This window comes from Mytilus edulis, chromosome 12, assembly GCF_963676685.1.
Source record: "Mytilus edulis chromosome 12, xbMytEdul2.2, whole genome shotgun sequence".
In the NCBI taxonomy this organism is placed as follows: Eukaryota; Metazoa; Mollusca; class Bivalvia; order Mytilida; family Mytilidae; genus Mytilus; species Mytilus edulis.
Window position 1 is genome coordinate 53,667,707 of NC_092355.1, and position 16,612 is coordinate 53,684,318.

Consider the following 16,612-nt stretch of genomic DNA (forward strand, 5'->3'; position numbering starts at 1 on the left):
AGGGGCGATTCGTAATGGCTAACCGACAGATGGTATAACTGATGCCCTAGCGATAGAAAAAAATATTATGAAAATATAGTCAACAAGACATGTTTGTTATGTCTGCAGATCTGGATCGACTTTGTTACATGACTGTGACTTGCAGGCCTAACTGTTGAACAATATTTTGTTCAGACAAGGCTGCAGATGAAGACATTTGTTTTTTTACCATCACATCTTGCATAGGACATTTTGTGCAAAAATAAATGTGTTGTAGATTTTATTTTGAGGAAACGCTTTTAAGAATGTAATCTTGTGTGATGCGTTGAATTGTATAACAGATCATACAATAGATGCCATTGAGTATATTAATAAGAATTAAAAAAAAAAACCACAAAAGTGAAAATGAGACCATCAGACGATCTGGTCAATCAAAATTTAAACTTTTTAAAACTCGAAAATATGACTTTTTTAAGTTAAAAATTCGACTAATTAGATGTTGAAATTTCGACTATAAGAAACTAGGTATTTCTACTTTCCTCAATAGTTCCACTTTGAAAAATATGACATGATTGAGATACTATTCATACCAAACTTGAATAACTTTAGGACAGAACAATCTTGATTTTCTGTAACATGCATTATATACTTAATATATTTATAAGTAAACGTACAACTTGCGGATCAAGGCAGTCCGGCCAGCTGACATATATTTTGCCATACTCTTTTCAACAGTTTAATACTCTATTTACATTTTTTCCGCCCCTAATCACAGAGCCCAAAGACATTCATTATCAAATAAATCATAACAGACACCTTTCATGCAACTATCAGTCTTGTCACCTGTTCTATATAAAGAGGGGTAACTCAAATATATATTATTTACTTGAATGTGATAATGACATATAATTAGTAATACTTATTTCTGCCTGAACCATAATGTTCAGGCCTCAGAATATTGTCGAGATTCGAAATTTAATATCCGGATGCTATGTGAAAACGAAACAATGCGCATGTCTTGGAGGGAAAAAAAATTGCATTTAAATAGTTTTAAAATAAATAGTTTTGAAATAAAAAATACTAATAACATTATGTTTATAAAGATGCTATGAGCGTAACTTTTTATTAGTTTGAATGCGGTTCGTATATTTTTGTAAAATTTTACATTGACATTGTTTACATCTGGCTATCTGAGATTATAAACTTTTAGGTTGCAGTCTTGTAATTGACTGCTCCATTATGGCTTACATGCAAACCAGCTGATCTTTGAAAATAGAAAAATAAAAAATGCTACATAGAAAAAAAATTCATGTTCATATCATGTATGTAATCGAGAAAAAAAGTGGGTCTTGCCGCGAAGAATAAAAAGTAACGTAAACCTGAAGTCAAAACAATATTTTTCTACTTTCTGTTTGCTATTTTTACTAGGACTCACCACTTCCAGTAAACATGATATCCTTCCACTTTCCTGGATTGATATCCCTTAAAAGATTTTTCAAAGTCTATGTATATGTTTAAATTAAGCATAAACCCATAATCAAACAGAAAAAAAAGATTTCAGAAAAAAAAAGAGTTCAGAAAAAAAAGTGTTCAGAAAAAAATGCACGATTTTGTTTCCCTCCATGTTTTGACATGCACCGGAAACTGCAGTTGTAATACATGACTTGTACCTATAAAAATAATGACATGTCTTAAAAAAATAAATCTCTTACTTATTTTTATTAAGTAGCCGTATTTGAACATAAAAAAATGCTATTAAAAGAACTGTTTGGCTGTGTTAATAAAAATAACCCCACTATTAAAGCAGTACCCCTTTCTGAAAACAGGCAAAATTTGGAAATCAGTCATGTCTATCAAATGATCTGTAAATCTCATTTTAGTCTATCTTTATGAATGTTTTCTTATTATTTGGATACTGTGAAGCTAGAATAGTATTCTTATCTATTATTTTATTTTTTTTCCTTCTGTTTGATTGAAGCACATGCAATAGTTTACCCCTCCCCCTTTTTTCAATGAAATCTACCCAAGTGGGCCTCTTGTTTAAGTCAAAATTGAAAAACTACCAAAAACTTTTTCATATTAAAGAATTTGCTACAATACAACTATCTGAACAAAAGAAAGACAATACCTTTCTCTTTTTTGACTATACTGGTCTTTATACATGCCTACTATATCATATTTTTTTAGACTGTACTTGACACACCAATGCATATAAAATTTGAAACAAAATTCAAGAAAAAAACAAATTGAATACTCAACTTGGTGTTTTTGGTAAGAATATTGATTATTTGTCACACCTAATCACAAAAATCCTTGTCAAGAAGGATAGTTTTAGAAAAATTCTACTTTATAAACAAATTTTTAACCCAAATATAGAAATTTCAATTAACCATGCAGTGCCGCAGACAGGAAAAGAAGTATAGACTCATGAAAAATAAACATTTTTTAAAAATCTGTTCACCAAAAGTTCATTTTATACATATTCTACGTAAATGTCAACAATTGAGCCATAAAAATATTAACCATAAAGAAAAATATTACTTTTGTATGTAGCTGTCTCTTCAACTTTGCACTAGTTTTCAATAAAACTGTGCAACTCGAATTTTCATCACAACAAGAATATTTCATTGACAAAAAATTCTTTCTATGTTCTTTTTAATTGAAAATCATGTATGTAATACCATCAAAATCTCTATTTGCCTCAAACTGTTGTGCTTTAAATCTATAAATACTTTTGAATAGTGTCAAGTGTAAAAAAGCATAATTATTACAAAATTTTATTTTTTTCAGTGTAACTTGATACTCCATGATTTTTTTTTTTTCAAAAGTCCTTAAATCATGATGTTTTATTTTTCTGGGCACACAAAAGTCCACATGAGCTACTTCCTTGCAGTGAACATATGAAAAAAAATACCCTATGCAGGTTGCAGTCTTGTAATTGACTGCTCCATAGGCTTACATGCAAAACAGCTGATCTTTGAAAATGAAAAAAATAAAAAATGCTACATGAAAAAAAAAAAATCATGTTCATATCATGTATGTATTAATGTGAAATGGTGATTTAATCGAGAGAAAAAAGTGGGTCTTGCCACGAAGAATACAAAGTTACTTACGTAAACCTGAAGTCAAAACATTTTTTTTCTACTTTCTGTTTGCTATTTTAACCCAGCTGCACCACTTCCAGTAAATATGATATCCTTCCAATATCCTGGATTGATATCCTCCGAAAGATGCAAGATTTTTTTTAAAGTCTATATATATTATGTTTCAATTCAGCATAAACCCATAATCAAACAGAAAAAATTGAGTTCAGAAAAAAATTCAATATAAAAAGTGTCAAACCTTATTTATAACCTTTTCAGTGTTGCGAGAGCGAAGTACAAAAGTATGTATGAAAAGGTTCTTTGACAGAAAAAATTGAGTTCAGAAAAAAATTCAGAAAAAAATGCACTATTTGGTTTCCCTCCATGTTTTGACATGCACTGGAAACTGGAGTTGTAATACAAGACTGGTACCTAAACACATGTTATAGTAGGGAACTGCTAGTTTGCATGTTGCATGTTGCGTGTTGCGTGTTGCGTGTTGCGTGTTGCATGTTGCATGTTGCATGTTGCATGTTGCGTGTTGCATGTTGCATGTTGTATAAAAAATAAAGTTAAACGACATTTTTTGTACACTTAGGAAGTTTTTTCTTTCTTTTTAGTTTGTTGTTGTGCGATTGCTGTTTCAATGAAGTCATTCAAAATTATACTACGATACCTTCGATAGATGACTGGTGGTTTAGTTTTTAAGGGTGGTTAATTAATCATCACGAGAACAAACTTATGTATGTTATGTTTTTACCAGTGTTTTAGTTTACTTGAGGTTCAATATTGAGATTTATGTCATAACTGAATGAATGAGTCAAATTTATTCTGCAGTATATTAATATGCTTGTAGATATTCTTCAATTCATTTTAAATTTATAATTAACCTTTCAACACAAGTCATTTCATTTGGATTCTGGAGACTGATAGTATTAATTAGATGATATGGGTAATTTGATAGAACTGTATGACCTGTTAATTATTTTCAATGACAGAGATTTCCTCTCAACATACAGATTTTTATATTCGGCTAAAATAAATAAACAATTTATCAAGCTAAAGGTGAAGTGATCTCTAATAGTGACCCCATACAACAATTAACAAGAGGCTGTCACAACGACAGCAAACCGGATTTATTAATATTTATTTGTGTCCTGGCAATATCACAAGAACCATTACTGATGAATGGTGAAAGTGAAAATCGTCAATATCAAATTTGACCTCCATTTTGTCATCAGTATCAACATCTTAAAATTTGAAAAGCTTAGATTGAATGGTTCATGAATAAATGCAACAACGTGAATGGAAACGCCATTTCACAATCTTTCAAGAACCATAACTCCTGAACGGTAAAAGTCAAAATCGCCATTATTGAACTTGACCTTCATTTAGTTGTTAGTAACAACATATTAAAATTTTAAAAGCTTTGGTTGAACGGTTCATGAGTTAATGCAAGGACAACATTTGATTGCCGCCCGCCCGCCCGCCCGCCCGCCCGCCCGCCGTACATCCCCAAATCAATAACCGACATTTTGTCACAAAAATCCGGTTAAAAACAGTTAAAATTAAGGAACGCCCATGTGAAACGGTTTATTTGTCCAACCCCCACCCCCTTTTCGGAAAGTCATCACTAAACATACTCAACTTTTTCATATTTCAACATTTATTACTTTTTACTGTTTTGCAAAAAAGTGTTTTCTGAATAATCAGATAAAATGAATTGTGACTTTCTGTCCTTCATTCTTAATTTTGACCAGGACTTGGATACTTTCTAATATGAGGCATTTAGTTCCAGTTCACACATCTTTAGGAACAGGATATAAAAAAATATATATAGAGGTAGTAATGAGAGATGATTAAAGTTGAAACAAAGTCATACATTAAATTTAACAGTCAATGATCAGTCTGCTTAAGTACAGAAAAACAATTAATTAGTAATCTCAACACTCCTGAAAATAGCAAATTATTGTCAACAATTAAAAACTGCTTAAAGATAAGATATAGTTTACAAACTTAAGCTCAATGAAAATATTTTAAACTTTAATTAAAAGACAGATATTGAAAAAAGTGCAAACTACATGATGTATGTCAAAGAAATATGGTTAAAATTCATTGAATGATAATAAATTTTACAAAAAGTATATGTATATCATAGGTTGTGTCGTTTGTTTTCTCCTATTTTTGAGTGTGAATTCACATTACTATAAGACGTCTCACGGTAATTTTCTATCCCAAATTCATGTATTTGGTTTTGATGTTATATTTGTTATTCTCATCGGATTTTGTCTAATGCTTAGTCCGTTGCTGTGTGTGTTACATTTTAATGTTGTGTCGCTGTTCTCCTCTAATATTTAATGCGTTTCCCTCAGTTTTAGTTTGTTACCCCGATTTTGTTTTTTGTCCATAGATTTATGAGTTTTGAACAGCGGTATGCTACTGTTGCCTTTATATATAACCTCCTTGGTATATCATAATTAAAAATTCTTCCAATTTTACAAAAACTGTAAAAGAAATAATGCAACATGCAACATGCAACATGCAACACGCAACATGCAACACGCAACACGCAACACGCAACACGCAACATGCAACATGCATAATAGTCGATTTCGTTATAGTAATCTTCGTCGCTATTTGATTTTGTCGTCTGCATTTATTAAAAACATATACAGAACTAGCGTGTAGAAACAAATAGGTTGCATCAAGTAATTTTAACTAGGTGCGCCACTTTGTTTAAAGTTTGTGTAAACATGAGGTACTACATGGGTTAAATATAGAATTAAATAAATGTCGGATATTTATAATTTTGTTGAAACGCTAGTATGTTGTTTGATGATATAATGAAAAAATCAAAAAGTCATTTTTGATTTAGTTGTTGTCTGTTAATTATGATTACGGATGCGTTGATTTATTTCTTTATTCGATATTAATATTACCTTTTGGCGTCTCGTGACAGAATTTTGGAATGATTTCCAGTTCGCATCTATGATTATGATCAGTTGCCGACACAAGTTGACACAAGACAAAAGTCACAAAAATAGCAAATCACAGATCTACATATATTCAAGGTGAGTTTATTATTCGCAGATACATTGAGATCTAGATTAATATTTGCACGTGAACATTTGTAATGTTTTCTTTCGTTTTAGGATGATTTAAGTTTTAGAAATGCAGGTGCGCAATGCACAGCGATCACATTTTACACATAAGCGTTTGCATTTTTAAGCAGTAATAATTTATATACATCAGTTTCTAATAGAGGAGAATAAGTTTAATGCCAAAAGACTTAAAACTAATTTCCGATATTGACTCTAAACTTCACTTTGATATCCCGGGGGGGCCACTTCAAACTTTTTTGGGTAGGGGTGAGCAACTGAGACATCAAGTACCCCACCCTTTTCATATATTTTGTTTATCAAAAATATATACCTTGTCATATATTAATGAACAAAAAACAGACCTATAGATATATTTGGATATTTTTCATCTTCTGATACATTAGAGTTTACAAAAATTTTGAGGTCCCGCTCATTTTACGTTTTTGTTTAGAAGTAACGCAGTCGCAATAATCACACATTGCTTTTCCAATAAATTCTTCACTCTTCTTTTTGCCAGTGCTATTTGCCCCTTTTATAACTTTAATTATGAAGAAATTTCAATTTGAAAAGACAATAGATAATGTTTTATCAGATAATTGTAATAACACTTCAGATAGTATCACTTTTACTGAGTTTACATTAATTAAAAACTGATTTGTCGTTCCCTCTTGAAGGACACTGAAACTATGCTATGGAATTTCTTCTAATGTTTCATGTATGCAATAAAGGCAACAGTAGTATACCGCTGTTCAAAACTCATAAATCCATGGACAAAAAACAAAATCGGGGTAACAAACTAAAACTGAGGGAAACGCATTAAATATAAGAGGAGAACAATGACACAACACCGAAACGGACCAAGCAACAGACAAAACACCACGAGAATAAACCTTTCAATGTTAATGAGGTGGAAATGTTAAAATGATTGGATTTACTGCTCCTATATCTAACCTCAGTGGAAATACCACATTGAATAAATAGAGTTTAATTGGTTTGACAAATAGCTGATGCATTTACTACTGTGGTTTAACCGCATTAAAAATAAACAGGAACATTTGATTAGTTTCAGATACTTATAATATATATCCAGCAAGTGATAATATCAACCTATTGATATAATTAATCTGAATTTCTCACCCTTTTCATATATCATGAAGCATGAAATAGTGACCTATTCCAGCGGCTCATCCCTACCAGTCATTACATAGGAAGAGCCCCCCCCCCCCCCCCCCCCCCCCCCGAGTTTGATATAAGTATGAATGAAAAGATTAAAAAAGAAAAGAAATTTAAGGCAAGTTAGTCTTCCATCTGAAAACAAAATTAATGAAACGAGCACTACAATGCATGTAAATGAGGATGAAGATGTATTACCATTTCTTTTATGAAAATATAGGTAGAATAGAGAGAGATAATACCAATTATTCTAAAGAAACGGTATTGGAAATTGATCATCGAAAATATCAAGATCCTGTGTATAGGTATAAGATAGAATCTGTTCCAAAGTTTGTTATAACAAATTGAAAAATAATATTTTGCCTTCTACAAGTGTGCATGGAAACAGAGTAGATCCCTGTAATATACCCTCATGTTTGAAAGAGCTAACATTTATGGAAAAAAAGTTAATTAGTAAAATTGCAATTGAAGAGTCCCTTTTTATTTTACACAATCAGACATTGAATGTGTCTTCTACACATTAGGAAAGCTCGTTTATTTCTGGATAGCAAAGCTTTGCTATTAGTTGTCCTTGTACACTATAAAAAAGCTTAGATTCCACTTTTTTCTTGTAAAATATAGCTTCAGTAAAATATTGTTATTTTACAAATATTTTACTTTTACAATCATTGGTAGTCTTAAAACTATGGTTGTATATTGTATCCTTAATGTTAATACTGTAATGTTAAGTTTATGATTAATCAATACTGCAATGCTAAGTTAATGATTAATCATAGTTGTACAAGTTTTGTAAAAGCAACAAATATCATCCTTTACACTATTTAGATTTTATATTCTTAATAGTTCATACACATTTTGGAAACATCCTGCAATAGTTACAAAACTTTAATACTTTTAAAAAATGTATATTTTTTATTTCAGAAATATTGGGCAATAGACCACTTTCGAGTTCATCCGTCACCGGCAAAAACTCGTCAATTATGCACGCCTTTATGACGTCATTTATCAGATAGAGGGGGTCGCCTGTATCCCTGCACTATTTACGTTCATCAAGCGTCTTGGTGATCGTCTTTGTGCAGGATAAACTAGAAATAATGGTTGCTCTGTAGGTACTTACTGACAATTCCCTAATGACAGCAGTGTTGATTGTCAATTTTGAGAATTCAATTTGCCGAATAATTCGTACAATATAGAATTATAGTTTTCCAACCACTCGCTCAACATTGGAAGGGAAGTGACGACGCCCCTAAACGCACAAATGACGGTGATAAAGGCGCGTATAACTGACGAGTTTTTTTCCGGTGACGGATGAACTCGAAAGTGGTCTATTGTGGAGTCCCTTTTAAATATTATTCATTTTTTTTGTATATATGTTTGTGCTATATCAATAGTTTAGAAAATAGTTCTTTTGTAGAATTAGATAAATTATATACTATATCTGTACTCGACTGTACTGATTTTTACTCGGCCAGTCTGAATTGGTCTGACTTTTACTTGACATTACTCGACCCCAGTCTGAACCAGACTTGACTGTACTGAATCATACTTCACCCTTATCTTTGCCGTTGAAAATTGTCTGAACTATTACTCGACCATTCTGAAACAGTCTTAAACCATTCTCGACCTGTACTCGACCTATTTTTCCAGTCTAAACCATACTTAACCAAAGGTCTGAACAATAATACTCGACCAGTCTGAACCATACTAGACAAAAAAAACTCTACTTTTTTAACTGTTAAAATTATTTTCTTTTTAACTGACATATATAACAACAGCCAACAAAATTTATAAATTTTTAAACCTTATATTAGAAAAATATCTATGATTATATTAAGGAAAAAAACTCATATTTTATATAATTTATATCAAAAAGGGATAACATTAAAGAAATAAATAAAATTGTTTTCTGATTAGTGGTGAAAAATATACATGATATAGTATAACCTCTGCTTGGGGACAGACTTATAAATAAGATCACACCTGGTCAGAGGTATTAATTTAAAATTCAAAATACCATTGATTCAAAATTTCAACATCCTGTTTAAATTAAATAAGAAGGCCTTTCGAATATACACGTATGTACTAGATAAGTAATACACGAATTTAAGAAAATAGGGCTGTCTTTTTACCTGTAAAACACACTGAGGTTATTATACCATATTTAAGTGCTTTATGTGTGCCATGTTAATTTTACAAAAAATACTTAAATAAATTGAAATAAATTGTTACTGTTACTTTGGCATACATTTCCTTTTTTTCAAGGATTGCTATGGAAATTCTATTATTATGATTATATTAAATTCTTTGTTTAATAAAACAAAACCATTAAGGATTTTTTTTTTAATTTATTAAGTTGTTTTATATACTATTTTTTTTGTATATTAATAAAGAACATTCATTGCAGTATTAACCTAACTCATCTCGCACAGTAAATCTATTCTAGGCTTAAGTAAATGGTGAAAATAGTCCAGTTATGATAAAATACTTTTGACATATTCATAAAATTTTGAATAAGTCACAATTTTATTTTTTAGATAATTTGATCAGCTTGTTTTTTTTCTTCATATTTTAAAAGTTGAAATATATTATTACGTAAGTGTTGATTGATATTGTGCTGAAGTTATATTATGATTGATTATTGTGAAATGTTAATTTCAATACTGTATTGATTACATTTTTAATTTTAAGTTAATGTTCAAATTTCATTTTAATCAAAAATATTTCCTAAATTGACAAAATTCAGTTGCTAGATACAAAGAATATGTATAGGTTGGTTAAGACATGGTCGAGTACGGTTTAGACTAGGTCGAGTACAGTTCAGACTAGGTCGAGCATGGTTCAGACTCGTTTAAAATGGTTAAGTACTGGTCAAGTACCTATTCAGACTGTCAAGTATGGTTCAGACTATAGTCGAGTATTATCAAGTAAATTTCAGACCAATTCAGACTGGTCGAGTAAAAATCAGTACAGTCGAGTACAGATATCGGCCATTTCAGACTTTTAATGGTTTATAGTGGGAACGTCATCGTTGTCATCAATTCACAAGTCATCGTTACAGAATTATACGACTTTTCGAACTTTCCTTTTCCCATTTTACTTTCTCTCCTCTTTGTTCACCTTTGAACTAGTATTATATTGTATAAACTGTTTATTTTATATGCATGTTCATTTAATTATACTATTGTTGTAACTTTAAATTGTATTATGGAGAAGACGTCATAAGTATGATTTACTTGTGTCTTATCCATTTTGTTTTAATCCAGCAAATAAAATATGTTTAAGCTAAACATTATATTTTAGAAAGTAAGAATAATTTCGGTTTTTTTTTTATTGGCATCTTTAATTTAATTACAACATTGACTTGATGTATAAGTCTTAGATTTCTTTTTAGATTTTAAAAATAAAATTTTACAGTATTCCTGTCTTATTTTTATCATCCTCTTGCAGCTTATACCCTATTCCACAGCTAGCCAAAATCACACTGACTTTTTTAACCCCTTGTCAATGCGCTTCCATCCCTTCGTAACTATTCTTTTCAACACCCTAGAGTGAATATCAGGCAAAGAACAATAGGACTTGGACAATTTAGGGGTTAGTGGTTGTACATTTATGTAAACACTCTGCAGTCAATATCCCTTAAATTTAGACCAAACTTGATACATTGCAAATATATATCAAGATCTTGACAACTATCGATTTTCGAGGCAAAGGTCAAAGTAACATTATCACTAAGGCAATTTAGAGGTTGTACGTTCTTGTGAAAACACTATAGTCCATATGCATACATTTATATTGAATTTGTCCTTACTTGGTTAATATATATATATAAATGTAGCGAATTGGACACTTATTGATATTCAAAGTCACAATTGGACTTCCAAGATTTTAGAGTGTCTTAATGTGCATATGTTAAGGGGATTTACTGCATTGTACATTGCCCTTATTGCATCATGCTTTACTTCTTACAAATACGCCTTTTGGCAGTGTTTTTTTTCTTCAATTAAGATCAAATATTTGGATTCATTTCAATGATATTTTACACAAAGGAAAGAATTGTAAAGATATGTACAAACAAAAATATAATGATGGTTTGGCTGCAAAGAGAGATAATTGGACTGATACCGTGACCTTGTAAGAGCAACTCTTACAAAACATGACACTTCATACATATAAATTGAATAAAATATCTTTAAAGAGAGGAAGTTGAACTTAAACTTCCTGATTAACGCACCTTAATGACTACATGGATTGTAAATGATGTAAATAAAGCAGAAAGCACTCAATAATCTCTTAAGGGAAAAAATGAATTTTGCCTCAAGCTTTATATCTATAACAAACGTCATTGTCTGATAGCAGAAAAAGCTGGTTCAGGTATTGCTTTTTGAAAGAAAGCAACTTGTTTTATAATCTCGGAAAGACTCTGAAGATACTGGAACTCCACAGCCGCCTAATGATAACGATATAAATCATATAATTAAGGGTTGAGATATAACATGAAACTAAGCACATGTTCTATACTATAACGACATTTGACTACTAGTATAAACTAATCTGTCAATGCTATATCACTAAGATTCATTTACATACTTTAAAGACGTTTTGATATAATATTTAGCTACCTTTTCATACTCTTCTGTCATTTTACTTTGCCACAAAGATATCCTTTTATACTATGAAGACATCTGGTCCGAGACCACAATTGTCGTCCCTTGATTTATATATATACGAATATAGTCCCTATTGTTAACAGTGGGTTACTTGCCAATAATTTTTAAACCCCTTCCAAATTTATTTCTCCATGTTTAATGCCTCAAATTGTAAGTAGTGGGGTGAAATTACACTGTAAAAAAATTTGGGTCCAGAATTTTACAGGAAAGTAGTGATTTGGTCCAGCTGAAAAAGGTTAAAAATTAGCACTTCGGAAGCTGTCAAAAGATTTCAAGACACCCTAAACACAAAATTGTCCATATTTTGAGTTAGAGGCGATGAAGTTTTCTATAATTTTGATATAACTTGTCCCAAAAGTAGTACAACACACTGTAAAAATTTCATTGAGAAAGCGCAGGTGGGATTTTTTTAATTTTCATTTATGTTCTAAAAGAAATGCACTACGAATTAATTGTGTTCTCGGACCTAAGAGGTGAAGTCTGTAAATATAGAATCTGTACTTTGGCAACTTCCCTAAATGATTTGGTGGTGTCAATTTGTCAAATAGCATGAAACTAAAGGATTTAAACTTTTATTTTATAGAATTTCTTCAAAAATGACAAATTTTAGCATTTTATGGTCAAAATAGGCATTTTAAGGCTTTTTCAATATTGATGCAAACATGGCATCCTGACTTTCTATCTGAAAGGTTTTCATGTGTCAATACTTGTGTTTCTATGCCTTTATCTAGTTCTTTTACTTGTTTATGAACTCAGAATCTACAGAAAAGAAGATTATCTCAGACAATATGTACAAAATGTGTTGTATAAATGACCCTTGTCTAACGCCCTGTTTGGATGAAGTCAAAAGTGGGGTTCTTGGTACATAAAATTTGAAGTCCACAATCAAGAGCTCACTAAATTTGTATCAAAAGCACTTTACAATGTCTATTGTACCTGTTCCATCTCACATAATATCTTTCTTTTCTTCTGTAGGATAGCAAGTGGTTTAAATATAAGCCTGTTGAGACTAAAATTGCATTCAAGTTTTTCATTAAAAAGGCAAAATTCTTTGTATCAGACCATACTGTCTGTAAGAAAAGTTAATTGCAAGAGTCTTTCTGTGCTCAGATTTGTTGTATCATGTCACATGAGTATAGAAATGATAAAAAAGACACAATTTTTTATTTCTTATAGCCTCAATATGCATTTTTTAATGTAAATATGTGGCACGGCCTAAATTGACCCTTATTTTTTTCCAGTCTTACTTGGCTTAAGACCCTTTTAAACTAATATGATGTGTTATTTGTGACTTTTCTTTCCATTTAAAGTACATTCAATACATATGTAAGGATTATTTATAACCAAAAAGCTTCACAAATTTAAAATTGCTGGAAAAAATTACATCTTCATGTAAGGCCCCCTTTCATTGAAAAACCTCAATTTTTAGGCCCAGGCTGATATAAATTTGACTTTTGAATAATTATGCTAAGTCTGATAAATCAAATGAGTACTCTATTGCTTTAAGTACATAATAAATGATATATTAGAGCATTTAAAAAGTATTTTTTGGCAATATTTTAATTTTCAAAGCCCAAAATGTTGATAGTTGAAATTATTCAATTTTAACGTCAAAATTTAACACGCAAAGATGAGTATAGAATTTAACATATTGTCTATAATATATATCCTATTGTTATGAAACTTTGCAAGCAGTGTTATAATTTATTAAGCTTTGGTCATACCAAGTTTTTTTAAGATTTGTCAACTCTTTCTATCCTAAGAGGTGAAGTCTGTAAATATAGAATCTGTACTTTGGCAACTTCCCTAAATGATTTGGTGGTGTCAATTTGTCAAATAGCATGAAACTAAAGGATTTAAACTTTTATTTTATAGAATTTCTTCAAAAATGACAAATTTTAGCATTTTATGGTCAAAATAGGCATTTTAAGGCTTTTTCAATATTGATGCAAACATGGCATCCTGACTTTCTATCTGAAAGGTTTTCATGTGTCAAAACTTGTGTTTCTATGCCTTTATCTAGTTCTTTTACTTGTTTATGAACTCAGAATCTACAGAAAAGAAGATTATCTCAGACAATATGTACAAAATGTGTTGTATAAATGACCCTTGTCTAACGCCCTGTTTGGATGAAGTCAAAAGTGGGGTTCTTGGTACATAAAATTTGAAGTCCACAATCAAGAGCTCACTAAATTTGTATCAAAAGCACTTTACAATGTCTATTGTACCTGTTCCATCTCACATAATATCTTTCTTTTCTTCTGTAGGATAGCAAGTGGTTTAAATATAAGCCTGTTGAGACTAAAATTGCATTCAAGTTTTTCATTAAAAAGGCAAAATTCTTTGTATCAGACCATACTGTCTGTAAGAAAAGTTAATTGCAAGAGTCTTTCTGTGCTCAGATTTGTTGTATCATGTCACATGAGTATAGAAATGATAAAAAAGACACAATTTTTTATTTCTTATAGCCTCAATATGCATTTTTTAATGTAAATATGTGGCACGGCCTAAATTGACCCTTATTTTTTTCCAGTCTTACTTGGCTTAAGACCCTTTTAAACTAATATGATGTGTTATTTGTGACTTTTCTTTCCATTTAAAGTACATTCAATACATATGTAAGGATTATTTATAACCAAAAAGCTTCACAAATTTAAAATTGCTGGAAAAAATTACATCTTCATGTAAGGCCCCCTTTCATTGAAAAACCTCAATTTTTAGGCCCAGGCTGATATAAATTTGACTTTTGAATAATTATGCTAAGTCTGATAAATCAAATGAGTACTCTATTGCTTTAAGTACATAATAAATGATATATTAGAGCATTTAAAAAGTATTTTTTGGCAATATTTTAATTTTCAAAGCCCAAAATGTTGATAGTTGAAATTATTCAATTTTAACGTCAAAATTTAACACGCAAAGATGAGTATAGAATTTAACATATTGTCTATAATATATATCCTATTGTTATGAAACTTTGCAAGCAGTGTTATAATTTATTAAGCTTTGGTCATACCAAGTTTTTTTAAGATTTGTCAACTCTTTCTATCCTAAGAGGTGAAGTCTGTAAATATAGAATCTGTACTTTGGCAACTTCCCTAAATGATTTGGTGGTGTCAATTTGTCAAATAGCATGAAACTAAAGGATTTAAACTTTTATTTTATAGAATTTCTTCAAAAATGACAAATTTTAGCATTTTATGGTCAAAATAGGCATTTTAAGGCTTTTTCAATATTGATGCAAACATGGCATCCTGACTTTCTATCTGAAAGGTTTTCATGTGTCAATACTTGTGTTTCTATGCCTTTATCTAGTTCTTTTACTTGTTTATGAACTCAGAATCTACAGAAAAGAAGATTATCTCAGACAATATGTACAAAATGTGTTGTATAAATGACCCTTGTCTAACGCCCTGTTTGGATGAAGTCAAAAGTGGGGTTCTTGGTACATAAAATTTGAAGTCCACAATCAAGAGCTCACTAAATTTGTATCAAAAGCACTTTACAATGTCTATTGTACCTGTTCCATCTCACATAATATCTTTCTTTTCTTCTGTAGGATAGCAAGTGGTTTAAATATAAGCCTGTTGAGACTAAAATTGCATTCAAGTTTTTCATTAAAAAGGCAAAATTCTTTGTATCAGACCATACTGTCTGTAAGAAAAGTTAATTGCAAGAGTCTTTCTGTGCTCAGATTTGTTGTATCATGTCACATGAGTATAGAAATGATAAAAAAGACACAATTTTTTATTTCTTATAGCCTCAATATGCATTTTTTAATGTAAATATGTGGCACGGCCTAAATTGACCCTTATTTTTTTCCAGTCTTACTTGGCTTAAGACCCTTTTAAACTAATATGATGTGTTATTTGTGACTTTTCTTTCCATTTAAAGTACATTCAATACATATGTAAGGATTATTTATAACCAAAAAGCTTCACAAATTTAAAATTGCTGGAAAAAATTACATCTTCATGTAAGGCCCCCTTTCATTGAAAAACCTCAATTTTTAGGCCCAGGCTGATATAAATTTGACTTTTGAATAATTATGCTAAGTCTGATAAATCAAATGAGTACTCTATTGCTTTAAGTACATAATAAATGATATATTAGAGCATTTAAAAAGTATTTTTTGGCAATATTTTAATTTTCAAAGCCCAAAATGTTGATAGTTGAAATTATTCAATTTTAACGTCAAAATTTAACACGCAAAGATGAGTATAGAATTTAACATATTGTCTATAATATATATCCTATTGTTATGAAACTTTGCAAGCAGTGTTATAATTTATTAAGCTTTGGTCATACCAAGTTTTTTTAAGATTTGTCAACTCTTTCTATCCTATTAGGTGAAGTCTGTAAATATAGAATCTGTACTTTGGCAACTTCCCTAAATGATTTGGTGGTGTCAATTTGTCAAATAGCATGAAACTAAAGGATTTAAACTTTTATTTTATAGAATTTCTTCAAAAATGACAAATTTTAGCATTTTATGGTCAAAATAGGCATTTTAAGGCTTTTTCAATATTGATGCAAACATGGCATCCTGACTTTCTATCTGAAAGGTTTTCATGTGTCAATACTTGTGTTTCTATGCCTTTATCTAGTT

General features: G+C 30.5%; 1 protein-coding gene across 1 annotated transcript in view; it reads left to right on the forward strand.

Annotated features, from left to right (window-relative positions):
• The first annotated feature begins 5,986 nt into the window (after nucleotides 1-5,986).
• LOC139498801 (uncharacterized) overlaps nucleotides 5,987-16,612 on the forward strand; it is a 113,428-nt gene continuing 102,802 nt past the window's right edge. Inside the window, exon 1 of the mRNA XM_071287358.1 lies at nucleotides 5,987-6,133. The gene's annotated coding sequence lies outside the window, so the exon portion shown is untranslated. The remainder of the gene's footprint in view (nucleotides 6,134-16,612) is intronic.